Source organism: Neolamprologus multifasciatus, chromosome 13 (genome assembly GCF_963576455.1).
Source record: "Neolamprologus multifasciatus chromosome 13, fNeoMul1.2, whole genome shotgun sequence".
NCBI lineage: Eukaryota > Metazoa > Chordata > Actinopteri > Cichliformes > Cichlidae > Neolamprologus > Neolamprologus multifasciatus.
Window position 1 is genome coordinate 25,967,552 of NC_140451.1, and position 27,144 is coordinate 25,994,695.

The window sequence follows — 27,144 nt, forward strand, 5'->3', positions numbered from 1 at the left end:
CAACACCATGCTGTTTGTCAGGGGCAGCTGATATGTGTGCATCTAGGGTCTGACAGATTAAATTGTCAGTACATTTCATCCTTGTTATTGTCCTTGTGCATTAAATTTTATTTCGTTATCATCTTGTTTTCGTCAGGGCAAAAATGACGGTCAGTGACGAAAACATAACAAAAATCATTGGTCACCAAAATGAACACTACTTCTGACCACACCTGTACTTCAAAACATTTCCATTTTTGACTCCATGTCACTAGTTTTCATTGTCATGTGTCTATTGCATACAGTAAAGTAGTCTAAGATCAGAGGTGGCACATTTTCTTCACATGCATGCTATTGTTTCTAATTTTAACATTTCAAAACAAATTACATTTTAATTGCCATTAATTAGAAAGATATCACTTTATATAAAGGAGCAGATTCTGTTTACGTATAACTTTCCACACTGTGGCAGGCGGAGGAGTCTGGATTTAGTTTGTTTTGGTTTGACTGGGCGGTGATTTGGAGACACAGCCTGTCTTAAAGTCTTATTTTGGAGACAAATGTGAAAGTCAGACACAGAGTGACCTGGAAACTTTGGCTTTCATTTGTTTCCAGTCAGAAAATGGAACGTAGATGACGCCTCCAGTGTTGTCTGGATGGCGTGTACTCATACCTTTGAGTGAGAAGAGAAAGTGAATAGGCCTATAGCCAGATGTTGATGAAACATTATAGTGTGGTCTTTTGCTTCTTTCCTTTGACATGGGCTACCTTTAATGACCAATAATTGTCCACAATTTTAACTGAAGAGTTACACTTGGTAAGTCCCAGTTCCTAAATAACTTACCTAATTTGTAATTGTTATTTGTTTATGATTTTTTTTCTTGCTAAACTGATAAAATCTGTAAGTTTATAGTAGTAGATACATTAATCAGCTGCCAAATGTTAAACGTCTGGGACATGTCAAGTATTAGATAAATGTGTTTAAATGAGTTTTTATGGGACTGAGTCACTAATGGACCTGTGATATAGACACAGACATAGCCTTGGTGGTCTCACTCAAAGCAGACACATTTTCTTTGTCTCACTGCCACAGATGCTCAATCCATTGGACCACACACACACACACACACAACATCCAGGGATATGCACATTACTTCCCACAATCACATGCAAAATCTTAGGATGCAGACATTGGGACTCCACATTGACTCCCTTGCAGACAAATAGTCTGCAGTGTTTGTGAGGGAATTGTGCCTCCTCACACTTCTATGCCTGTTCATATGTCTTTGAATGCCAATCAGGAGCACAATGGGATCTAAGACCACCTGGAAACTAAAAGTGGGGTTGAGTCATAGCCCTGTTCCCTCTGAGTCATAACCCTGGACTGGCCCAGTCTGAATAAGCAGGAGATGAGACCAAAAGCTGGGGGTGAGATTGTGGGAATTGTATAAGGAGAGAAAATTAAAGGGAGACAGGGAATTAATTTATTTATTATTTTAAATTAAACATAAATCCAAGGCAATCACATGTTTTTGTGTATTGTCTTGGTGGTCATTTTTGAGGCTCTCGTGGGTCCGTGTTGCTAAATTCACATATTCTTAAATTGCTGAGATCATTGTCATACTGGAGGTTTGGTCCACTTACAACAGTGAATTTTTGCTGCGCTTTTAGCAGTCAGTCTGGCAGTAAGTATTTTGCTTGCACAAGGAACATCCGTCCATAAATCCATCCGTCCATTGCCAGAAAAAAAGTTAAAACTGGAGTTCTGTGATGTGCAAGCTTTTTTCCTTATATGATAAGATTTCTACTTGTGCACGTTTAACTTCATGTGACTAATGTGTGTAGGTGTAACAGTGATTTACTGTATTTCGTAGTGATGGTGAAAGCTAAAAGAATCGGTATGCCTTACCCAAGGAGTCCCATAAAATCTGAATTTTAAACAAACAAAACAAGTGACTACCATACTGATACACAGTGTTTATTTGATTCTGTTCATACTTATGATAAATGAACGCAGCGTGACAGTAACAGAAAAAGTGAGATACAGTAAATGGCTGTGTGGGTGCTGGATTATTCCCACTTGTAAAATCTCTGAGTCCTTCTGCCTAACAGTGTTTCCATGCAAAACATTACCAGACAAATTGTTCCACTTACGTCAGCGCCGCCACTGCAGCGACCAATAATGGCAAATTCATGGTTTAGAGGACAGAGGAGGGAGTGTTTTTTTGACAAGATGGAAAAGTATTGGCAGAGAGATGACATAATGGAAATCCTAAGGTGAGATCAAATATATTTTTTTCACATAGTTCAAGTAAGTGCAGCAACATTTCAACTTTTATTGGCTCTTAAAGGCCAAGTCAAATAAAAAGTGCCATTAAAGGGATCCCATTAGGTTTTTCTGTTAAGAAAATCCATTTTACAGTAGTGGATGGTCGTATTGCACATAGCCACATGAATATTAATGTATGTGCAAAGCTCAGGCTCTAAACACTCATTTTTTTTCTATTCTTTACTCTCTGTGATGTCACAGAAAGTGGATATCTTTTATTTGGCCATCTCACGCACACAGCTCTGGCTGTTGGCACAGAAGCACCACCAACTTGTGGTTCAAACCTCAAGTGCCAGAAGCATCAAGTCAGAAGAAATCTGACTTCACCAACTTCATCTTCAGCCTCGTGAGCAGGTCTCACTGTTGGTTATTGCTCCACGTACCACTGAGCACTAAACGCATCCCCAATATTCAACAGATTTTTTTTCACATGCTACCTGCACTCTTAAAGTTAAGCTGTCGTGTGAATTTTTAAATACTTTGTACAAACATACTTCAGTTTGTAGTGTTAGTGGTTGTTTTAGCAACATTAAAAAAGCCGACTAGGTGGGAAAAAACTGGAGTATAAGTGTGTGGCACCAGTTTAAAGGTTGTTTACTAACATTTAAGATATACTATTAAGGTTTTTTTAGATTAACAAATGTGTTAGGATAGCAACCTTTCATTTAAATAGGAGTTGGTGACACAGTTAATGTACTGCTGTCAAGAGAACACAGAGAATGACATCCTGCCTTTTTTTTTTTTTTTTAGATCAATTAATTGTTCTTATACGGTTAAGGCAACTAAATATTTATACATATAGGGTTAAAGCAACTAAACACTTGGTCAGTAAACTGCTAACAATCAAGATTTCATCCTGCTTTAGATTTATGAGAAGGCAGAGTTTTGCAAATGTGATGCAACAGCCATCAAAATTACGGTGTTACCCAGTCATGTTTGCACAAGATGCAATCTGCAAAACTGGTTTCATGCATTTCAAGCCCACCAAGCCACTGATAAAAATGAAGATAAAATGCCTTGAACTTTCAGAAATACTACAACAGCAATGCAGTCAAAAAGCCCATCTGAGCATATAAACAGCATAGGTCATAATTTGGTTGTAAATTTCACCATGGGCTATTTGAAAGGCACAACACTGGTGACTTTTAAAGGAAAGAAAATGGGAAAAGATGGATTTGTGTTCTATTTCACTGTCTCAGATTTGTTTAGGAAAGTCATGGGACATTTCAACTGATCAAGCCAGAGACTGGGAGCTTTTCAGGTACTGGAAAACAGGCCTATTCAGAGTTTGTTTGCTAATTACTTCAAATCAGCAAAGTATAATAATGTTAAAGGTGTCAGTACACAGCTACAACATATACTGTAGACAAAGATGACAGTACCATACTATTATGTCTTCAGGTGATAATTCATAAAGACTTGCTTTTTTTAAACTATAACATTCGAAGAGTAGCAGGAAATGTGAAAAAAAACCCCACATTGTCTTTATGGTATGGTAGAATGTTTAGTGCCATATCCCAGCTGTACAACTCATATTTGATTCCCACACGGACACTAAAGATAGACTGCCATGCTATTCATTCTGATAATATGTGTAATGGCTCCTTGACTCATCTATAGACTCAATCTCCCACAATCCTCCCACAATGAGCACTCTGCTGAGCCAGCATTTCTCAGTGTCTTACTTTCTCTCTTGATTTCTGTGCATGTACTCAGCAGAGCTACGTGGCAGTGAAGTAAACAGGCTTGTTTTTCTGTTTTGGAACACCTAAGCTAATTTCTTGGTAACTGTTTTATTAAAACTGTTGAAAACAACCTAATTTAAAAAAATATTTTTAATTTAATTTTTAATTTTTATTTAATTGTTTTTAATCCTTATTCTGTGTGTGTACGTGTGTTTGTGTGTTTGTGTGCTGTACTGTGACGTCTTGAACTTTCTTGATAAGGCAGATAAAGTTTCAGTTTCTGTGGATTTTTGTTTTCTTTGCATGTTTATCTGTGGCAGCTGTTCATATTGACTGCCTGGTTATTTCTTTTTTTTTAATCCACCATTTTCAGGGTGAATTTTACCCCAGAGACAGTTGGCACGTAGGGAAAGTCTTTCTCTGTAAGTTTAATGATGATCACATTATTTGGCGTTAATGGAGATTTTTACAGGGTAATGGCTTCCCAGCTTCTTCTGGGTTGTGAGATTATCTGGTATGGCAAGGTTTAAGAGTGGTTCCCAATTAGTTGATCTACTTTTATTCACACTAGAATGCCTTGGAATTTTGAAATGGCTTGAATTCTTGGTCAAGTTTATTTGTAAAGCACTTTTACCAAGGCTGACCAAAGTGCTTCACAGACAGCCAGTATAAAATGATATTAATATTAATGACAAGAATGATAACTATACGATATCAAGGCTTAGCTTAGCTTAGCTTAGCTTGAATTAAAGGCCAGAGAGCAGAACAGAGTCTTGAGCAAAGACTTAAAAATAGAAACAGTTCTATTATCAAATGGTAAAGTATTCCAACGACATAGGGCAACAACTTAAAAAGCTCGGACACCTCTGTTTTTAAGTCTAGATCTTAGAATATTGAGGATCAGCTGATTACCATACTTCATGGCTCTTACAGGAGTGTGTTCATTAATAAGCCAATCAAGAGAAATGTTCAGGTACTAGCCTGAAGATGTTACAACATCAATAAACCTTAATATTAATCCCAAAATTTGCAAGGAGCTAATGAGTGCAGCTAAAACTAGTGTAATATGTTCATGTTTTCCCGTCCCAGTTAAACGTCAAAGAGCGTTTTCTACTAGCTGAAGCTAACAAAGTGATGACTGTGGTAAACCTACATAGAAAGGATTACAATAATCTAGTCATGTCATGATAAGAGCATGTATAACTCTGTCAAAGTCATTATAAGAAAGGTGATACTTTGATTTTCTGTTGGGCTCCACATGGTTTCTGTTTGGACAGCTTACATTATGTATTTTGCTGACTTCTCAAATGAAACAATAGCCAGTCAGGTAGCAACTGGTGGGCTTATTTTACTTTAAGTCACAAAAACGATGACTGATTTCCACTTATGCTGACACACACTGCCCATTTAACCTCACATGACTCATTTCCGCAGCTGCCTTTGTAAATGTGATTTACAGTGGCATGGCAGAAAGTCAAGCGGTTGGCAACTTGGGGGAATCTGTAGGGTGCTTACTTGGGTTACGGCTTTCCCAGTTCATATATTTGAAATGTTATTTGATGACCAATTCTTAAAGCGCTATAAGCATGGTTTTAACACTTTATTGTTCTTCTAGTAAGCCTAACTTCCAAAACCAGTTCATGCCCCCACATTTATAGGTATAGACACAAAATAAACAGATGTAAACACAGAGCAGCACAAGCATAAGCATATTCTTTTTTCTTTGTCTATTTTTCACATAAAAATGATATTATTTCAGTTTACGTTCGCTCTTTTATTTTCCCTGGTCATTCACACTCCACTTGCAGTGGCTTTATTCCCCACTAATTGGACGTGATATACACTTTTACACACACTGTCTTAATTTAAGATTATTAGCATTGTACATACATCAGCACTGTTGTATTAAGCACTAACATGATGAAGTTGACATGTAGCCTAGCTTTTAGCTAAATGCTACATGGCTATATGGTCTTAGGCCTTACGACTGTAGCACGTTTTGCTCATCAATTGAAATGGGAGACGATATGGTTCTGTTGCTTTATTTGTAATAAACAAAAAATGATTCAAGTTTCACAGAGCAGCTAAGTTTCCTATCTCCCTTTTAATAAACTGCCGTAACTGAAGCATGTGCTAATGCATGCCGAATGGTCTTCTACCAGAGATTACCATATAGAGCCTGCATTGTAGCGGTAATGCTGCAAAACTGTCATATCCTGTTCATCAGCAATATACAGTAATTAACCAGCCTGAACTACAGTAGCATCCGGTGTAATCTTCTGCTACTGGCAGTATGACTATGCACAATTTGCATGAGACACCATGCCCAAGTCTATACTTGTCTCTGTCTATTGGTATATAATAGGGGTGTGTATGTGTGTGTATGTAAGTGTGTTGGGAAAAGTGTGGGAACTGCAGAGGAGGAAACGTGTATTTACGAAGTTGGCTCAGAGTTCCCATGAATTCCTCTGGATAGGAGATGGAGCTGGACGTGGGGGGTTGTATTACGATAACCCCAGAGGCAGACTGATTCATAATGTCAGTGCAAACTGTAATGGAGTATGTCAGGCAAAAAGTTACTGTAGATGCGTAGATGGATATAAAAAGCAAAGAATTAGCAATAGGGTGATACACTTTCAGAATGATCCAGTAATTTTTTTTCACTTTAGATTTTGTATTAATGCTCTGTTAATATGTATTAATGCCAGGCAAGGTGACAAGTATCTAAATGTCACCAAAAGTGCTGGTCATGATAAAAATGCAAATGCTTAACCCTCTCAAGGCAGGCGTTGCAGATTTGCAACAGTTAAAAACTAACAACCTGATCACCCCACATACATATTTTATGAGTTTTTTTTACTCAGAAGTACCACTGCTGGACTTGGTTGTGCATTAGCAACAAAAAGTTTAATTTGAGCCTGAGAGGGTTAAGGACTCTGATAAATAAAACACATTCACGTGAAATAAAGCCATTTCAATAAAAGCAATGATGGAGGATTTAAAAGAAATCACACCAAGTGGCTTAAAGCTTGTGCCCAGCCTTGTTTGTTTCCCCTGAGGTCATTGCTATTGTGATTCATCGGTCATTACAGTTCATCAGACTTATTGTCCTAAAGTTGCACTTTCACCATCAGTCTTATTCCCAGTTTTGACCTCAGAGATCTATTGAGTTTCACTTGTGCAATTATATATAGCTTGTACATTGATGCTGCACTTGCAGACACTTCCTAAATCACAAGTGGTAACTGGGCATTTAAGGATTAAACATTTTTGAGAAATGCTCTAATCTTGTCACCTTGTCAAACCTGAAGAAAAAGCCCATAAATAACTTTGAAGTTAACAAGTTTTACATGTTTATAAGACATAAAAATATGGTTGTTGATGGCTACATACACTCACCGGCCACTTAATTAGTTACACATTGCTACTACTGAATTTGATCACTTTTTGCCTTCAGGATTACCTTAATTCTTCCTGGCATAGATTCAAAAAGGTGCTGGAGACATAGATCGGAGATTTTAGTCCATATTGACATCATACCTTCACACAGTTTCTGCAGATTGTTCAGCTTCACATGCATGATGCAGATGCTCTATCAGAATGAAATCTGGAGACTGTGGAGGCCATTTGAGTCTAGTGAACTCATGATCATACTCAGGAAACCAGTTTGAGATGATTGGTATACCATTTATGATCACAGCATAACCACAGATGGGTATGCTATGATCATAAAGGAACAGACATTTTCAACAGTAATACTCATGTTGGCTGTGACATTTAATGATGTTCAGTTTGTACTAAAGAGGCCAAAGTGTGCCAGTAAAATATCCCTACACCATTACCCCATCACCATCAGCCCAAACCACTGATACAGGCACAATGGAGCCATGCTTTCATGCAAATTGCACCCCCCAGTGTTCTGTTTTTAGCTGACAGTTGTGGCACCAGGTGGTGTCTTCTGTTGCTGTATACTGCATACTTTTGTAATGAGTGGTTATTTGAGTTACTGTTGCCTTCCTGTCAGTTCAAAGCAGTCTGGCCATTCTCCTCTGACCTCTGACATCAACAAGACATATTTGCTCAGAGAACTGTGGGAACTGGATATTTTTTCCTTTTCAGACACTTCTCTCTAAATCCTAGAGATGGTTGTTCAGGAAAATCTCGGTAGACCTGCAGTTTTCTAGAAACACAAACGTATAAAAAAAGTGTAAGGTTGAAAATTGGAATTTTCAAGTGTTTCAGTTAGTGTCCTATAAAGGGTTAACGGTGTTCTAAACCAAAAGTAAAAATTATAGCATGTTAGGCAACCTGTTGTGCATAAGATAATTATCTAGTGTAATCAGGAAATTGTTCCTTTGTAGAACAATTTTGTAGAACTTTGTTTACTAGAAACCCAATTAGTTACTTTTTTACAATTCTCCTTGAGAACACATTAAATAAGAGCAAGATTCTTTGTGGTTAATAAGTGAGGTTTAGAGTTGTCAGTGGGCTTTTGTCCTGCTACAGTACTTTCAGTCTTTAGGCAAAGCTACACTAAACATGTGCTCAGTCTAGTGCTACCTTTAAAGCTAGCCTGTGTAGTAAAGCCTGCTGGTCAGAACAAGTAATGGTGTACAATCTACTGAAGTTGGGAAGATTGTATTTTATTGCCAGCAAATCTATCAGTTCTTTTTGAACTGGTGGATATCAGACCAATAAGCTTCAAATATGCAACTGTTGAGCTATTTCTTTAACCAAGGCACTTAGCCTGGTTTCTCCAGCCCTTTAGCTTGTGGGTGTGAAGGAAAGTAACTCCCCCAACACATGAAAGCTAAGAGACCATGCCCCTGGGAATTCTGGGAAAAGGGAAAACTGTCTGGTTGTTGTGCCATTTTCTCATGACACACACCGTGGGGTCGGCTCATGACATGCCTTCTCAGGCTTTTTCCTAAATACACATACACATGTTTGCACTTTGAGGCTTGTGAGGACTCTCGGTGAGAAAAGGAATTACAAAGCACATTGGAGAAACTTCAGTTATAACAACTAAATTCCTAACCCCCACCTGAACCCTTGGACAGCACACTGAAGTTCTGTCTCAGTGTCCTGTCTCAGAATTAGGACAAGCGTAAACAGCCTCAGTTTCAGTGGTTTTTTGTTTTTGATTTAAATTAGTTCTCACAAAGATGGACAGACACACTCTTTTCCTGCTTTAAAGGAAAAGAGTTTGAAGTGGAAAGTAGATAGATGGCAGGTTAAGTGTGTGTGTGTGTGTGTGTGTGTGTGTGTGTGTGTGTGTGTACACCCAGAAGTTGGCCAGTCATTAGTAGAGCTCTGTGCGTTGGAGGAAGTGGTGGTTACTGATGACTCAGCCGAGCCATGCATTTCATTCTTTCTCTCTCCAGTCTCTCTGTGCTTTCTCTCCTCCCTCTGTCATTTGCTTTGCTTTTTACATTCTATTCATTCTTCTTTTCTATTCTGGATCTTTATTTTCTATTTTACTCTCACCCTTTGTCTCTGTCCACCACCTTTTCTCTCTTCCTCCTGATTCATCTTGACCTTTGGAGACATCTCTGAGTGTGTATTTATGTGTGTATGTGTGTGTGTGTATGAGAGAGTGTGCATGTGCTGTGTGTCTGCCTGACTAGGATATTCAGCAATGTGAGTGGGAAGATAACTGGCTTCCTTCAGAGTGATTAAAACATTCCTTCTTCTTTTTCCTCTCTCTTTCTTTCTCTACCCTTTTAGTTCTCATTGACTTTCTGATGAAGATGAGGATGAGGAGAGACAAACTGGTAAGTAAACCTCAAGCTGGACATTAGCTTTGTTTTTTTAGCACTGACTGATGTTTATCAGACTTAGAAGAAAAACAGTTCTAGGAAACTCTCTTCTTTCATATTTTAATCTGTGTGCCGCTCGGTAGTAATTTCTGCAGATGTTGTAGAAAAGCTTTGCTTCTTTAAGACATTTGGTAAAATAGATCAAAGTAAAGGAAAGATCACACATTGTGTATTTATAAAAGTAGAGAAAATACAATCTTAAAGAGCAGGAAGGAATCAGGTACTAGCATGAAGATGTTACAAATGTTTCGGAACCTTATGAATTTGATTGCGGAGCCATTTGAGTTCGTTTTATCCCTCTTAAGTAAAGAAAAAGACGTTAATAAGCTGCTTTTTTTAAAAATAGAGCACACGGGGTGATTTTCCTACAGCACAAAATAGCATAGCATGCAAAACACAGGTTCGCCTTTTGCTGAGATGGGTTAAAAATAGGAAACGTAATGAAAAATCTGACTGTGGAGAATGAAAGAGATGGTAAATAGCACTGTGAAGAAAAATGTTTTGAGTTAGTTGGCAGTCGGACAGGTTGTGGCAGATATTGGCTATATTCGGCACTTGGCATGTACAGTAACTCTAAACTTAGTCATTTAATCATAGTGTGACGCACTGACCGCACCTCTAAAGGGCTAAAGTGAAAGTGGCGGTATTGTATCTCCTGGTGATATTGAAGCAGCTGTTTGCAAATGGAACAAGGGGATCAAAGAGTTCCAGATCAGGAGCACGTTAATCACTTTGATCAGTCTGTGTACAAGAATGAGTATTTCAGTGACGTTAGTGGGAGTTTCACAGCCCGCACTGACGCAAAGATCTGTAAGCTGTGTAAAGTCATGCTTATGAGGAGGAAAATCAAAAACACAAACATTATGCTGCGCTCCAGATTCACATTTTGAATGAACAGAAAGGCCTTTTTGAGTAGGCTAGCTAGAAGTGAGGGCTTTATTGCTTCACAGGTTGCAGCGTTATTATAACGTGCCAGACATACAGTGAGGCATAGATTGCAAAAGTAAATAAATAAATAAAAGTAATTAGACTATCACTTGGTAAATAAAAGCTGGAAGATTAATAATGGATTGGATTTATATAGCGCTTTTCAAGGCACTTTACAATACCACTATTCATTCACTCTCACATTCACACACTGGTGGAGGCAAGCTACAGTTGTAGCTACAGCTGCCCTGGGGCACACTGACAGAAGCGAGGCTGCCATATTGCGCCATCGGCCCCTCTGGCCAACACCAGTAGGCGGTAGGGTAAAGTGTCTTGCCCAAGGACACAATGACCAGGACAGAGAGCCCAGGGATCGAACCAGCGACCTTCCGGTTACAGATGCGCTTCCCAACCCCCTGAGCCACATTCGCCCCGGATTACTAGACGGTTATTTTTATCAAGCGCTAACTGAGCATTGCTTTGCCGTTTGATCTGCAGTGACAGAAACAACAAACATATACACACCAAATGTTGCCTTGTATCTGTTTATCTGACCAAAATCACAAAATCGAGCTATATCAGCTGTAGTTCATGTTAATGCTGCATTCAGTGGCAAATGGAAACTTGCATATTTAAATTTCTGAGTGAGAAAAATGGACGAATATAAAACGAAACTGGGTAAGCTACTGGAGAACTAGCTACTGGGATTCTAGCTGGTACTCTGTGTGGTACATTGCTTCCAAAAAAAGTGAGAGATTTGTTCATGATCTAATTCAACTTTGCACCACACAGCCTTTACCCCAGTTTGCCATTTTCGTGACAGGTGACGTTTAAATTATTTATCGACCAGGTATAGCAAATGGAGCTCAGCTCTTTGGTGTAGATTAAGTCAGCTATAAAAATGTACAGATTCATATTTGACTTTGTCTATTAAATCTATTAGCAGCAGCGATATTTTTAGCCAGTTCTTTGTTTGAGTCACCACCTTAATGGTTGTAGCCCACTAAGACACCTAAAATCATGTTTTCACACGGAGTAGCATTTTTTGCAATGAAAGTTGAATAAATAAGGAAGGTTTTAGACAAAATGGCTCAAATTGTATCAGTAAAAAGAGTAATTTTATCCAGAATAAATGTGAGTTGCATTTATCATTGTAGCTGCGGACACAGTCTTGCATGCCGTGAAAAACGTGATAGCTGGACAGTGAGCATTTCTAGCTTTGTGCTTGCTAAAAATCTTTCAGCTCTGGAAAGTGAAGCCAGTGTGCAAGTGCCTTAAACTTTCATGGTTTCCAATGATCAGCAAGGGGCGACTCTTCCTTTTGCAAGTAGAGGCCCAGTTTAATAGATTTTAACGGGAAGATAACCCTCAGCTCCCTCGATCTATGATGCCAGTAAACACAAGCCTTATGAGTTTAGGGTTTCAGTTGTTAATTCCAAGGTGTAATTGAGACAACATGATGTTCATTTTGTAAATGATAGCTTTCATTTGTCCAAAGGACGTTAAAGTACAGTATGCTTTAAGGTGGGCTTCGCTTGTAATCGATGGATCGCTTCAGTATGAGTTTCCCTCAGTTTCTTAGTCAGATTCACTGCTTTTGTCACATACAAACAACAAAATAGCAACAACAAAAATGCTCAGCTTAAAGTTTCTTACTGCATTTTTCATTAACCAATGATTGATGCCATAGTGTCAAAGTCAATATTTTACAAAATGTTCTACAAAAGCCTTTTTTTAACTTATTAACTACATAGATGTGTATTTTTGTACAAAGTTGTCACTTGGACAAATGCAGACAGTTGCTCTATGTTTCTGTCCAGTAATATGCTGAGTTTTCTTTATAGACAGAAACACTGGAGACATGCTGAGTCTTGTTCGCGTATACAGCTTGTGGATGTCATGACATGGCTCAAAACCTCTGAAATATGCAGCTGGAGAATTTATTGTTCAGTTCCTTGTGGCTCATTGGATATGGAAAGTATAATTTGGGCTCAAGAAGTTACAAACCTGTCACTTTTGTCCTGTGCACAAAAACATTCAGGCTGAAAACAGGAGTCGAACGACTAATTAAAACATGATAAAGTGAAACAGCTGTGCAAGCTAAACAAACTGCCCAGAGGTAGTTAGATCACATGGGGTTATTTAATCAGACAAATATTATGGGAGTGTGTTAATGTGGACTTCTGGGAAGCCTTACATCTGCCTCATGTTTAGGCTTAAATCATCATTTAAGATGAAAGATTTCCCTTTTTTACATGTAAATCCCTTTTAAACTGTTTACATGCCAAAAATGCATCAGCAGTGCCATTTCTCTACTCACACTGGAATGATGTATTTGACCTTGAGCTTCATTAAGTTCTAACTGTTAGGCCATGCTTGGTCTGCACAATACTAATCATGCTTTATGAAGCACTTTGGGCTGCATGGCTGTATGAAATTAAGGTCAAAATATGTACATAGAAACACAACGCTCTTTCAAACACTCCTTTCGGTCCACGCACTTTTCGTAATGTTTGATAATTGGTATCAGTTTCCATGTATTGTCAGATGGCACACTCACTCACACACGACACATACACACAATGCACTCACACCCACCTATGCCAGCCCTGTTCCGCCAAGGCTCCCCCCGTTTACGGTAAATGTATGTTTTTGTCACCTGTGGGCCAGAATGAAGTGATGCAGTTAGTTTTGGTATCGTGTCCGTGGCCATGCATCTCCACCGCCAACAGAGACCGAGAGCAGTGCAGCGTGGGTAGGCGTGGGAGTGCTGTGACAGAGATGACTCAGCTCTCTGTTGCCGGGTAGAGAAACGCCAAACACACTCCCACTCCCATACATTTAAAATTTACTGTTTTTAAGGTAGTTGTCATTCATGCCTCATCCTTTGGTAAACACCCATCTAAACCGTTCATCAGTCATGTGAAGGAGTCCTCTGAAATACATTGTTCACTTCACATTAATTAATTAGCTGCCTTGCATATTTCTATTGGTGGAAACAGCCTCTTACGCAGCTAGCTCTTAATATTTAAGATCCACCAACAATCTAATCCTAACTTTAAAAATGTTTGTTGAAATGAAAAAATACAAATAGTAACAGATGGTGAGAGCGGACTGCGCGGAGAGCGGTAAGCTTTTTATATAAAGTTAATTATGTGACAGGTTATTTGGAGAATATAGTTGGGAATCACTTTTTTTCTCCATACCTCTGGTTTCTTTTCTGAACGTGCACCCTAACTCTGAAGTGTGGTATAATAAATGCAGTCCTTAATCCGTTCAGAGCATAATTCGGCCTGTGATTTGGTTAGACAGCTCATAACATGCATTTGAAAGTTTGGTGAATCTTATAGAGGGATTACATTTTTTACGGCACGCTGTGAAGTCTTTTTGTCTAAGTCTAACTTAGTAGACAAGGATGTGTGCTGATACAATTTACTTTATCAGAAAATTCCCACTCTGAACATTAGCCGTGAAGCTCTTAGCATATCTTCTTCTTTTTTTAATTTTGTTGATTTAATTACTGCAGTTTAAGTGACACTCATAGTGATTATTAAAATGGTAAAGGTACAGTTAGGGATAAGCTCAAATTTAGCTTCACCCACTAAAAATATGAGTTTTAAGAGTTTTCAGTTGGGCTTAAAATGTTACACATCAAAGCACCTTTAGATGCATACATAGGGACTTCATAAGGACAGCTGCAGATATTTTTTTTTTCAACTTACTTGACAGGGTTACAATTATTTATTTAAAGGTTTGCCTTTGACAGATAAGAGCAGCTATAGAAGAAGTGAGAATCTGCTATGTGTCATCCAGAAAATTAAAGTAGAAACCGAAGAACAGAAAATGACTCTGCATCACGTCTCCCTCGACAGTGATCTGCTGTGTTCTCAGTCTGAGAATACGCCGTATTTAAATGTTTGATAGTATTTCACTCACATGCCCATGAATACATATATTAAAACTGATTTATCAATATACTGCAAGTTAGATAAAGGACTGTTAAGACTGTCCTGACGTAACTGATTAATCAATTGGGTTCCCAACTTGGTCTGTGCCCAGTAATATTTCTCAATAAAAAAAATAAAAATTTTCAGTTTACTTCTCTTTCCTTAAAAATTAAGAGAATTTGTTTGAAAGTAGAATATGACAGAACGAGTGACCTTTTTAAAATTGGCTCCAACGATCAGGAATAACTAGTACGTGAGCTGCACAATAAATCCTAATTCTACTATTTACAGTATGCTTAGGGTTTATTTACTATTCAAAATGTTTTATCTAGTTTAAATATTTCAGCCATGCTGTTTTTACTCTGATAGGCATGAAAAGGCCCAAAGCTGCAGAAGACTGTATATGAAATCAGAGTAGTTTTGACTCAGGTTCACTAGAAACTAGTGAGTCGAATATATTTTTATCTCATACGTGCTTTACAGTAAATCCAGAAAATGAGAACAGACCAAAACAAGTGACTATATAAAGATGATGAAAAAACAACATAAGCAAGAACTAGCAAAAATGCTTTTGTATGCATGTGTGCAAGTGTGTGCACGAAAGTTTAGTATTGGTTTGAATCAAACAGGTTTTGTTTTGTCTTAACATGAAACCATGACATTGTCCTTAAAAACCTTTCATTGTAGAAATTCATGAGTCAGTATTGTACACTTTTTCAGTCATGGGGTCAAGGTGCCACATGACTTGTGGACTTAGTAGAAATAAGTATTGTGTTACAGTTAAAATAGTGTGACAATAGATTGATGATGATTTCTGTAGAACTGAGCCTCCCACATGTTTGTTTTTATTTCACATGAAAATCTAAGTGCTGAGCTCCAGAAAGTCAAGTGACTTTTGGTGTGTGTGTGTGTGCGCGCGTGGTATCGCATGGGCGTGTGCGCTGTAGGCCACGTTCTGAGTGAGATTTCTGTGTCCCTAAATGACGATAAACCCTTCACAACAGTCAGGATAAGGGTGTGTGAGTCAGATGTCAGGCTTGAGATCAATAAATGTTAAAACTGAATATCCTGTCAAGGTGAAAACAGTAGTAGGTCACTAGTTCGTGGGCGTGTGTGTTCTGTTGCACCTTTACTCATCATGAATTATGCTTCAAGATACAGTAAATGACTAAGAACGGCACAAACATCACTCTGCTCATTACTCAGGGTTGTAAGAGACAAATGACAAAGAAGTTTTCAGAAGCTCATATTCTACGGTTAGCTGTCTCATTTGTAGGCTTTTATTCTTGGTAACTCTCAGAGAAAAATGACTGTCCTGTTAGAAACGGCACTTGGTGAAATATGGAGGTTACAGGGTTCAAATGATCCTTTAAAATGAACTCGCCCCAGTTTGATATTGCTTTGTGTAACATTTTGATGCTATACTATGGCCACATTCAGTTAAAGGAGTCAGAACAGTTACTGTAAATAAAGTACAAGTGCTGTCAGCCTCTAGTGGTGTTTCTTGTCTGTGCTTCATTTTTCCATTTTAACAACAGTGCATTTCTCTTTTATAAGTTCATGTTTTTAAGTCATCTGCCTTCTGTATAGAAAGAAAAATGCAAAGCTATGAAGAAATTGATCGTGCTTTCAACCAAATGTAAAATAAAAGATATTGAATACTATAGCTGCAAGGATTGATCTACTAATTTCTTCTCAATCTGCCATTTTAATAGGATCAAATCTCCGTTTTGTCAGAACTATCAAACATTATGCAGGTTTAGGTTCTGTGTAACAATTTGTCATAGATGATGGTAAACTAACTAAAATACTTTTATATAAAATGTAATGGGACAGAATTATTCAGAAAAAGAGCTTATGCTCAAGAACTGAGAGGCAAACCAAAGTGTTAATATATCTTTAATGCTCTGAGGTTGTGCAAAACATTACAGATGGCTTCCTTTCAAATAAAAATGATTAGTTAATGAAAATCATTGTATATCAGGAGGGATTAACCTTAATAAATATATGCAAGTTACATTGGAAAATTAGGGCATAATGACATCATATAGGACATTGTAATAACAAGCAGAATAGGAGCGCTTTATTGGTCGTTATAACATGGTAATTAATAAGTTATTCTGTATGACTGTTTCCTGCAATGACAAGATTATTAAGTTTAAGGGATTTGTGTCAATAACTTCTTAATTAGAGATGCAAAAGAGATACTTTTGTTTTTCTTACATAGGAATAAATCAATACAATAATACATTATTCTTGTAGTAAAATCATCTTATGACATTCATACTGAGCAAAGTATATTAAGATTGTAATTCACAAACAAAATCGTATTCGTTAACTATCAGTAATGAATGGGTTATTCAGGGAAAACTATTAGAATACTTAAAACAATACTTGTCATGCAGTTTAAATTATTAGTTACTGCTTTATAATCATGAATAAAGAGCCTGTAAAATGACAATAGCTGGTTAACAGTGCATTTGTATACCTATAAAGAGTTTGCAGTATTTTACTTGAAGGCAGAAAGTGTGCGTATCTGTTTCGTTTTTTGGTACCAAACTAAAGAAACAATAACTTTGCCGCCTCCAAAGTCTCCCTCTCATTTCCCGGTTAAACCACACGGTTTCGACTTCGTGTCAGGTTACCTGCGTTAAATGTGAGATGACTGTTTTTGGCTCTTTCTATTCTTCTTCGTGATCTGTAAACCAAACAGAGTTATGTCAGGGCGAAGAACAGGACATGTAGAGAGAACAGCCGTGTGGGAAAGTATTGTTAAGTCTTTGTTCTGGGAATCAATATCAGAAACAATTGTACCAGTTATAGGATACAAATCATCTCCCCCCATGGAAACAGTTGTTTATAAAAGCTATATATAGAGGGATCAACAGCATAGTCAGTGTTTTATGGTGCAACATGGCTAATGTTTCTGAATGCACCTGACTCCAAAGCAGCCTGCAGGTCTTCACTTTGCAAAAAATGCATATAAAATAATACATTTTTATATTTGTTTATATCCTCATGAGAACTGAGGAAAAGAGGATCTTCTCCTTGAACTTTTTTTGTGATTTCCTTCCTCTTTGGAGATAAAAGAGGCCACCCAAACAAATGAGATATCAATAGAAAGCCCAGGTTGTTCTATTATTTGTACATCTGTACTTAATAGGGGAGCTCAAATAAGTCAAAAGAGATATACCAAAAACAATTGTCCGTTACAGAGGACAGAAATGAATAGGCTGGCTCTTGGGAAGATATATTTATATATGTATATATACTTTCATGGCTACATGATCAATGAATATTTTCTCAGTTCAGCAGCACACCTTAAAGGTAAACACTTGCCACTTGCGACCTGTCCTCTCACCCTGTGACAGATGACATAGGCTCCAGCCCCCCTGCAGCCTTGAAACGGATAAGTTGAAGAGGACGGATCCATGGATGGATGGACTGTTTTTTTCCTTCTTCTTCTTCTTCTTCTTCTAATAATAATAATAATAATCATAATAATAATAATAATAATAATAATAATAAGTAGTAGTGGTAGTGTGAGTGTTATTATTATTACAACCTTTCCAGGTAGACAAAGAAAAGCAAAGAAGCAGAGGAGATCTTAGCCTAGAGGCCAGAGTTGACCTGTTTTATTTTCTGCTAAATCTCCTTCTGTTTAAATAAAGAATAAAACATAAAAAAATAAAAACAGGACTATTTTGCAAAACAAACACCAACACAAATCTTAAACAGAAACTTGTCATGTTCTACATGGATTGTCAAGTTAATCCCAGATCTGAACGTAGTAGGCAGGACTGGGGCTCAGTGCAAGCTTTAATGCTGATTGCACTGGAAATAAACAGAAATCCCAAATCCAAAAAGCCATTAGAGAAGAAATTCAAAAATCAGAGAATGCTAAGAGGGGGTCTTTATTCTAGGTGATTGACAACTAAGGACAACTCCACAAATGACAAGAGGAGACTGAGACAATAAATACAAGAGATAATGAGGGAAGAGGAAAGGGATAGGGAGGACAGCTGAAACTAATCATGGAAGACAAAACAAGAGACTAAACATAAAAGACTACCAAAATAAAACAGGAAATGACTCAGTAACTCAACGCCTTGACAAAGACTCTTAACATACAACTTCACATAGTAAGATATGAGGGGAAGGCTAAGAAAAGGAAACTATACCAAATAAACTTAAAGCAGAAAACTAATTGGACACCATTAACTTAGACAACAAACTAAGGCTCAAGATACAGAAAAATGTCACAATCACAGTAATCAATAAAAAAAACAAACAACTAAAGACCAAATTGAACATTAAATAAGCATCAAGAATTCAAAGTCCACAAACCAAAAACCCCGAGTCCAAAACTCAGGACCATCACACAACCATTACAGTTTGTGTCCTCCTAGAAAGGAGGAAGACTTAAATTAAAGACCGCAGAGGTCTCATGTAGCACTGTCAGACTGGTCAGGCTTGTTTCCAGTTAATTAATAATAAAATTGGGAGATGTTGTGGTGAGGGTTCACACTTGCTTGCAGCAAGAAGGGTTTTGACTCAGTGGCTGGGCTTTGTGTACCTGTGTGAGTCCTCTCCACACACTCCAGCTTTAGTCTAAAGACATGCATGTTGGGTTACTTGATAATTCTAAATTGTCCGTAGGTGTAAATTTGAGCATGAGGGGTTGTCTGTTTCTGTGTAGCTCTGTAATAAACTGGCAGCTTGTCCACAGTATACCCTGCCTTTCACTCTGATGTTTAGTATGGGCTACTATACTTCTGCAAACCACAAGTGGAAAAGTGGGGAAAAAAATGAATGCATGAATGAATTCCTCATTGAATAAGTTAACTTCCATCCATCCATTCTCTTTCACTTATCCAAATTGGGGGGGCGGGCTGGAGCCTGGAGCCTATCACAGCTGTCTTAGGTCCAGAGCAGGGTACACTATGGACAGGCTGCCAGTCACACAAGCATTCACACTCACATTCATAAAAGTACTGGAAAGCTAATATAGTTTATTTTCTCTGCTTGTCTTTAAAAACATTTTTAACTCATTTGACAGGTTATAGCATAACTGCACATTGCAGTTATGTTTAGTTACATTTGTTTCAATATATAAGCTTGTTAAGTATCCATTTAAATCTAGAGAGTATTTTAATATTCTATTTGCTCTGATCAAACTTCATCAGCGCATTAGATTTGTTGTGGTTTTAGCCTGTGCTGATCAGCTTTTCAGGAAACATTGTTTCCCCCCTTCGTCACTGCTTCAGTAAGTCACCATATGCGGACTTTACCTGGTCGGAGTAGATCTCACTGCAGGGGTGTTTCAGAAACTGAAACCTAGGTGACTGTCAGTAAGATGAGGTCATGCTACACTCGCTAAATGTCAATGTGTGTGTGAGTGTGAAAGCCAGAAAGAGGCGATAAATTGATGTAGTTTATTTTTTAACCACTAGAGGGAGACTCCTTCCCACTGAAAAAAGCCATGTCTCTCTTCTTTGTTTTTCTTCTTCTGCAGTTCTCACATATGCATTCGCCTAAAATACATTTCAGGCAAATTAAAACACTGTTTTCGACGCTTTGAAAACTATATATATGAAAAAATTCGATTAAATATCAGCCTAACATATGACCAGGGGCTGTTTCACAACATTAATACCAAATTTGCGTGACAGATGGTCCAGGCTATTGTCACATCTTAGAAAAAAGTTTATCCACCTTTTCTCGGATAGTATGTCGTATTTTTCATCCAGTTTTTCTCGATTAACTTCTGGGTAGTTGTGGCGGTCAGTGGTGAGTTTAAACTTGGGGGGAAAAATAGATATATATGAGTTTTATTCTATGTTTCTTTCCTGTTGTTGTATTTTCTAAAGGAATTACAACCCCGTGTTGCTTTTGACATCTTTCATTCCTCCTATAATTGTGTTTAATCAAAATCACATAGTCTACATCACCTGTTATTATTGAGCAGTTCTGCTGTGAAATTATTTACAACAGACTTCCTCTTGTGTCCGGTCTTAGCCCACAGAATTCGCATTAAAATGCGGTCATTTTGTACTTTTTTCCTTTCAAGATTTCAACACCAGCAAATGTCAAAAATCAAATTTGCCAAAATAAAATATCGCGATTCTTCCCCGTGACCTATGTGTTGCACACCCCCCCAGGTTTTAAATTTATCGTCGTAATGAAATCTTCTGCATGTTACCTTTACGTGCCTTTTCCCCTCCAAGAAAAGTGTGTGTACCACGATGAAACTTTAAATTAAAGAATGACTTCGTTATAAGTCCTACTGTAAAAGTCTCGAAGATTTTATGAAAGACAGGAGCAGAATATGCAGTTAAATGTTTAATGATAAGTAGGCGCATGAAGAGTCGATTCAGTTTCGGCTGTGGCTGGAAATTAAATATTAAGTAAGCTGCATTTGCAGGAATGGATTTTATTCCTCGGTGTGATAAATAATTCGACATGGAAATTAGATTTTTCTTTGAACGTGTGCATGTGTAACTCAGCCTTATTTTCTTGATTGATTACTTGAGATGCCTCGATCGTGTCTGGGCTCTTCGGACTTTGGTTTCTGCGGAGAGAGTCGATGGCCTGCAAAACTCAAAACATGTCCGGTGTGCTTCTGCTTTGAGGCGCAGAACAATTATTCACCTAAAGGGAAATAAAGGGACAAAGGCGTGGACGAAATGAAATGTAAACGTGACCACCGTTTGGTCACTTCACATCTTGTCTTACTTCTTTTTGATTCGTAAAGGAAGACATAGTGGGTGTCTGGGGTTTCGACGCGTCCCTGCTTTTAACACCATATTTTCCACTGACTCTATGAACGTGTTATGTTATCAGGCTGCTTAGTGTTTTCTCACAACAGCCCATTACTGAACTTGGAATATTAAAATGAAGCATAAAAAGATCGACCGAAGCTGATGTTATACGTCTATAAAATACAAAGGAGTTCCGGTGATCTGCCACTGCGTTCATATTGTCCGTGCTCGAAATAAAAACGGCACTCAAGACATCTTTCATAATCAAAAATGGCTTCATAGTGACGAAAAAATCAAGATCGTCACGTGAATATAATGCAACAGTACATTGAGGTATATTTCTCTTTGCAATGCACTAAAATCCCCACGTCAGTTTAGTGTGCCGGCATACATTCACCCTGTAAACAACAAAAACAACAAGAACCAATTATCAAAAGGTCACAGCCTGATAAGCTTCCTGTGTGATGTGAAGGCAGACATTTGACATTTTGGGTTTGTTTTTCCTTCTCTCACTTTCTTACACACAGAAGGAAATTAAGTTACATTCAGATGCGCAGGAATTCACGATGAATCTGTTTTAAAAACATAGAGGCTACACGCAAATATAAAAGGGGTTTAAATGAAAGTTGCTTTAAATATTTAGCTTTTGCAATGGATATTTTATTCAATTTCTTGGAATGTGTAGCATTTATAGCTAGTAACTGTAGTCTTTCATCTTCATTTAATTTTAAACCTGACAAAAGCACTAAAAATAAGTGAAATAGTTTCTGTCTTGCAGCATAAATACTTAGAAAAAATATCAATCTTTTGTACAATCTATCTTGATTAATTATGAAATTCTGTGCAAAACACACAGACATGAATCTGTGCATTTTTTTCTGTAAGCTTAATTTTGAGCTTTGAAAGACAAAATTCATGAAAGGAAAGAAATGGACAAGACTAAAGACAAAAGAGCTTTAAGTAAATTTCAGTTATTTAACATCCGAGTCATGCTTCTGCACAGAATCAGAAAAATACGACAGGAAAATTCAAAACCAGATTTGAAGCAGCTTAAACAAGCACCCAACTGTGAAATCAACTTCAGAGTTTGAATTTCATTTTCTTTGAACTTTGAATATATAAAGTTTCAGATCTTTATTCTCGCGTGAGTGTGTTTGTGTGTTTCTGAGTCACCTGCGGTTGTGAGGAAGATAATATTCACCCCACTGATGTCTCTCACTTTAAGTCAGCGTAAAATGGATATTAGAAATGTTAAAGGTTGAATGGTAGCTCTGTGCAGGGCATACGCCTGAGGCGTTTCACGTGGGTGTAGGATTTGGACCGTGTTCACTTGTATTTCACATTGTAGCTTTGCTTTTGCTTAGGAAACCGAGATTTAAGCTGCTATAACTGTGAACCACACAAAATAAATGTATGAAGGGCGTATTGATAAATAGAAAATAATTGAATTACCCCAGCAAACAAACTGATAGTTTGGCAATAATTTTAGGGGAACATTATTTTATGCCTTGTTCCTGCAAAAGATATTTCCATTTTTTCCCCTTGCACTGCTTTAAAATGAGAACACTTACAGTTTAAAGATTAACACCCCAGTCAGTACAATTTAAATGGATAAAAACATGTATGTTATATGAAATGTATAAATTGCTATTGCTGTTATGTTGAAACTAGATTTTATTCAGACTTGGATATGCTGGATTTTTGGTATAAAATGTGTTCAATATTTTGCTCATTGTAAATTGCTGTCACTGCTTTACTGCCCTTGCTAATTTTACTTTAAAATAAAATATTTCTTTTTACTTGTTTACATTGAATTTTCACCACTTTTTACCCGAACACTCGTCTGGTTTCTCAACGTGAATTTACGGTTTTCTGAGTATGGACAGTTCTGCACCAGCAAGTGTAATAACCAAGACTGTTAACGTTTAAGTCCAGATCTAGCAGTCTTGATCCTCATTTCACTTATCTCGTACTTAGACGCCGATTGTTGTGGATTTGTGGTTTCCAGTGTTTGTGTGTTAAAACAGGCCAGCATGGCTGAGACTGCTGAAGTGACTAGTGCGACTTTGTTAGTCAAATGTTAATTAAAGCAGTGTTCCTGTTGCTGTGAGGATGCAATAACAAAAATGAGACATATCACTTCACTTATTTCTTTATGTAATCTCTAAGAACTCTGAATAATTTTCTGAGTTGGCTTATATGTATTTATTTTTTAACAGAATTATTAAAATTAAGTAAAATGTACTTGCTTTAGTACATTTAATTAAATTCACGTGACTTGTTTATATTGTTTTACATCGTGATTTAGGGAAAGCACACTGACAGTAAACTAGTTAATAAATGTTTCCTTCTTAGGTTTAATTTGGTTTTCGCTGAAACTATAATTGAGGAAATGTTGTTTTAAAGGTCTCAATTTTTGTAGTGGAAAAAAAGATCAACTAAAATTTGCAGCTATAGATGTTTCTCCTCCTTCGTTGTGCAAGACGTTCTCTGTGACTTTGATATTTGTAGTAACCACCTTAACACTTGACTAAGCTGCATTTTAGACCAAAGAATAGCTTTTTCAAGGTTGTGTGTGGCAGAAGCACTCTAGTGCAAACACATCTTAGCCTCACATTCAAGGTGATCACCGAAGTGCTTCCTCCTTCATCAGATGACTGTATCGACAGACTGCAGGCTTTTTATCTCTGCACAGTGAAGATTTTTTTAAAAAAAATCTTTGACTCAGAGGACTTTTTATTTACAAAAGTGCTTTGGGTGAATTAATTACATGCTTTTTTTTTTGTTTGGTTGGGGTTTTTTTGTTCTATTTTTTCCACCCTCTCTCTCCTTGAACACAATTGTCTTGAGCGGATCCTTCCACAGATGAAGGGGGGAAAGGACTCGAATTCCCACATGTATCAAATAAAACTGCACAATGCTTGCACAATGGTGCCTTTTTTTCAAATCGTATTCATCTGATCTGGGGCGATACCTTCTGCAAAATATGTGGGCATCAAAGCACCATGTGTCATAATCTTCTGGTTTCGAGCTGCTGTGCGTTAATGATAATACAACTGCCTGTTCTTGTCAAAGCGATTGTTGACTTTCAAGCATTTCGGATAATTGAATTGGCTTTTTAATTTTTAATGAACTAACTTCTCCTTTGAGAAGTTATTTCCTAATCTAGAGACTTAATTAAATAATTTAAAGGAGGACTTCTAGCTTTGAGGTTATTTTACTGTCCATTTTCAATTAAAAAGTGACAGTTTTGTAGTTTTATTTTTTAATTTTTATTTTCTTGTTTTGTTGTTTTTTTTTTACCCCTGTTGTACCCCATCTAGTTATACATTGCCTATCTATGCAGGGATAGAGGACTCAACTGTCTGCATCCCTGATTTTGCTTTGATTACTGTTTTCCTGTTGTTGAGCAGAAACACATTCTCTGTAGTTTCATTAAAATTGTACTGATATGAAATTAAACGCACGACTTCACTCTGCAGGTGCTGACCCGCCATCTGATTTATACTTAGCAAAAGATGTAATTGCTGTTCCTATTTAGGAAGTGAAAGTCTTTAGGATCTATTTACTTTAATTGGAAAGATTTGCAGCAGTTTCTGTCACAGAAAATATGGGAAATTATTCATTTTAATTAAAAAGTTTACAATCAGAAAAGAAGAAAAACCAAAAAGTGAATAGTTTGAACTAAGGTTCTCCTAATTAGCTTTTCATTTAATACACATATATTTGATTTAATACAATAAAACAGCATGCATGCAGTCTTAGTGACCAAACAAATATAAACAAGCTATTAAGCCCCTGACTGTTTTACACTACTGATGCAGCAAAGAAAAAGGCAGAGAATTTATTTCCTCATGCGTTTGGTTGAGTTGGATAAAGGCATGCTGCAAAGCAAACATTGTTTCTCAGTCACAGAACTCTAAGAAAATCCTGTTTATTAATCTTTCCAGTGCTTGGAAACTTGAATATGACTGTGTTTGTAGTTTAGCATTTCAATATACAGCTTCAGTTTTTAAAAATATATATATTTGAGAGGACAATTTAAGGTACAATCATGAATCAAAATTAAACTAAATGCTATTAGCTTGGCTATATTGAAGAGAAGATTGGAGCTGAAGTAATGTTTGTCCAGTGTGCATGCTCATGTTATGTAAGGCCACCATGCAAGGTAATGTTGAATCAATAACAGCATTAAAAACACATCACTGATCCAGTATTTACCTCTGTCAGAGATGTCCTAAAATAACTGGATCACCTAGTGTTGTTGATGGCCAAAGGACAGTTTCATGTAAAGGTCTTATTTAAATTAGAGCCTATTGTAATGTAACTGTTTAGCACAGTTTCTATTTTTATAGAAGGACTCGTTGTTTTTTTGTTTTTGTTTTTTTAATGTGCAGCAGTCGGTGTGCACTAAAACCTAATGTTTGTGTCCAGCTAAACTTCATAAGGAAATCAGACAGGGATCCTGCAGTGAGGCAAGGCAAGCTAGGGAAATGAGAGATCATTATCATTTAAGTCATCCTGTCCCTCATACACCTACACAACCAGAGCTGCTAACACCCTCGCACATCGCATGCAGGTACACAAAAATCTCACAAACCTACATTCTCACTTTGTCTCTTTCACATTTAGCACTGAATCCATCATCATGGCTTCCTACATTGACATTTTATCGTAATGTTTGCGAAGACTATAAAAGTCTTTGGCACAGTGAAAACCTCATGAGTCACCTTGATATATTATGAACCTGCTGTGTGTGCATAAGAGTTTTTTTGTTTTTGGCACTTAAATAAAATGATAGTCTCTGCTTACAGGTGTCCGTGGATCATATAATTCTTAACTCCAAATTAATTACTGCAAAATGTCCGTCTTAAAGTCACTATTAAATCCTTCAATTTATTTAAATGTTACAGATAGCACAGATTTTTTGGGCGAGTCTTGGGAAAGAATAGGACAGGGATTAGGGTGTTGATGACACATGGGTCTTTTTCGAGGTTTCCATTAAGTGCTAGTGATTTAGGCGAGATAACCTCAGGTAACGCCCCTTCTGCTGGTTGCAGCCTGCCATTGGGGGGATGAAAATGACACCTTTTATATATTTAGACAGCTAACAGTCAACTATTGTTCCAGAAAGGAAAGTGAAACTTTCCTTTTTGTGTTATGTCTCAACATGTTCCTTTCAATTCAGAAAGTATTATCTTAACTATCAGTGACTCTCTGATTTTGGGATCTTGGTGATAAAACTAGTTACCAAAGGCTACAGATTTCATGTCTAGTTGCTTTGACCAGCCTGGTCAACCAAACTGAACCATCCACTGCTGGCTAAAGAAACCGGCCAGATTGACCAGTTTGACTGTTATTCCCAAAACAGGGTTACTGACTTTGGTGGTCTCTGCACTGTGAGCACACGTAGATCATTGATTATTGACTTTACCGTAGAACTAGCCTCCTTCTGTGCAGTAACATATACAATAATTGTGGTAGTACACTCAATATGTTTAAGTCTGGGAGATTTTTGTCTCAAGAAATGTTAGATTTAATGAATAAATATGGGGTTCTGTTTCTCCCTGCCATAACTGTAAAGAGAAACCTCTGAAAGAGCATGCAGACTTTAACTTTGGGGCATAAAATTGTAATCCTTAATTTTATGGTCTTGTAAATTCTAATGTAAACCTATAATTTGGCTCCAATTGCATA

General features: G+C 37.3%; 1 protein-coding gene across 1 annotated transcript in view; it reads left to right on the forward strand.

The window, feature by feature from the left end:
• The window catches only part of anapc1 (anaphase promoting complex subunit 1), a 155,367-nt gene that overhangs the window by 93,975 nt on the left and 34,248 nt on the right, over window positions 1–27,144 (forward strand). The window contains exon 53 of the mRNA XM_085183667.1: window positions 1–9,767. This exon is cut by the window's left edge and continues 26,705 nt beyond it. The gene's annotated coding sequence lies outside the window, so the exon portion shown is untranslated. The remainder of the gene's footprint in view (window positions 9,768–27,144) is intronic.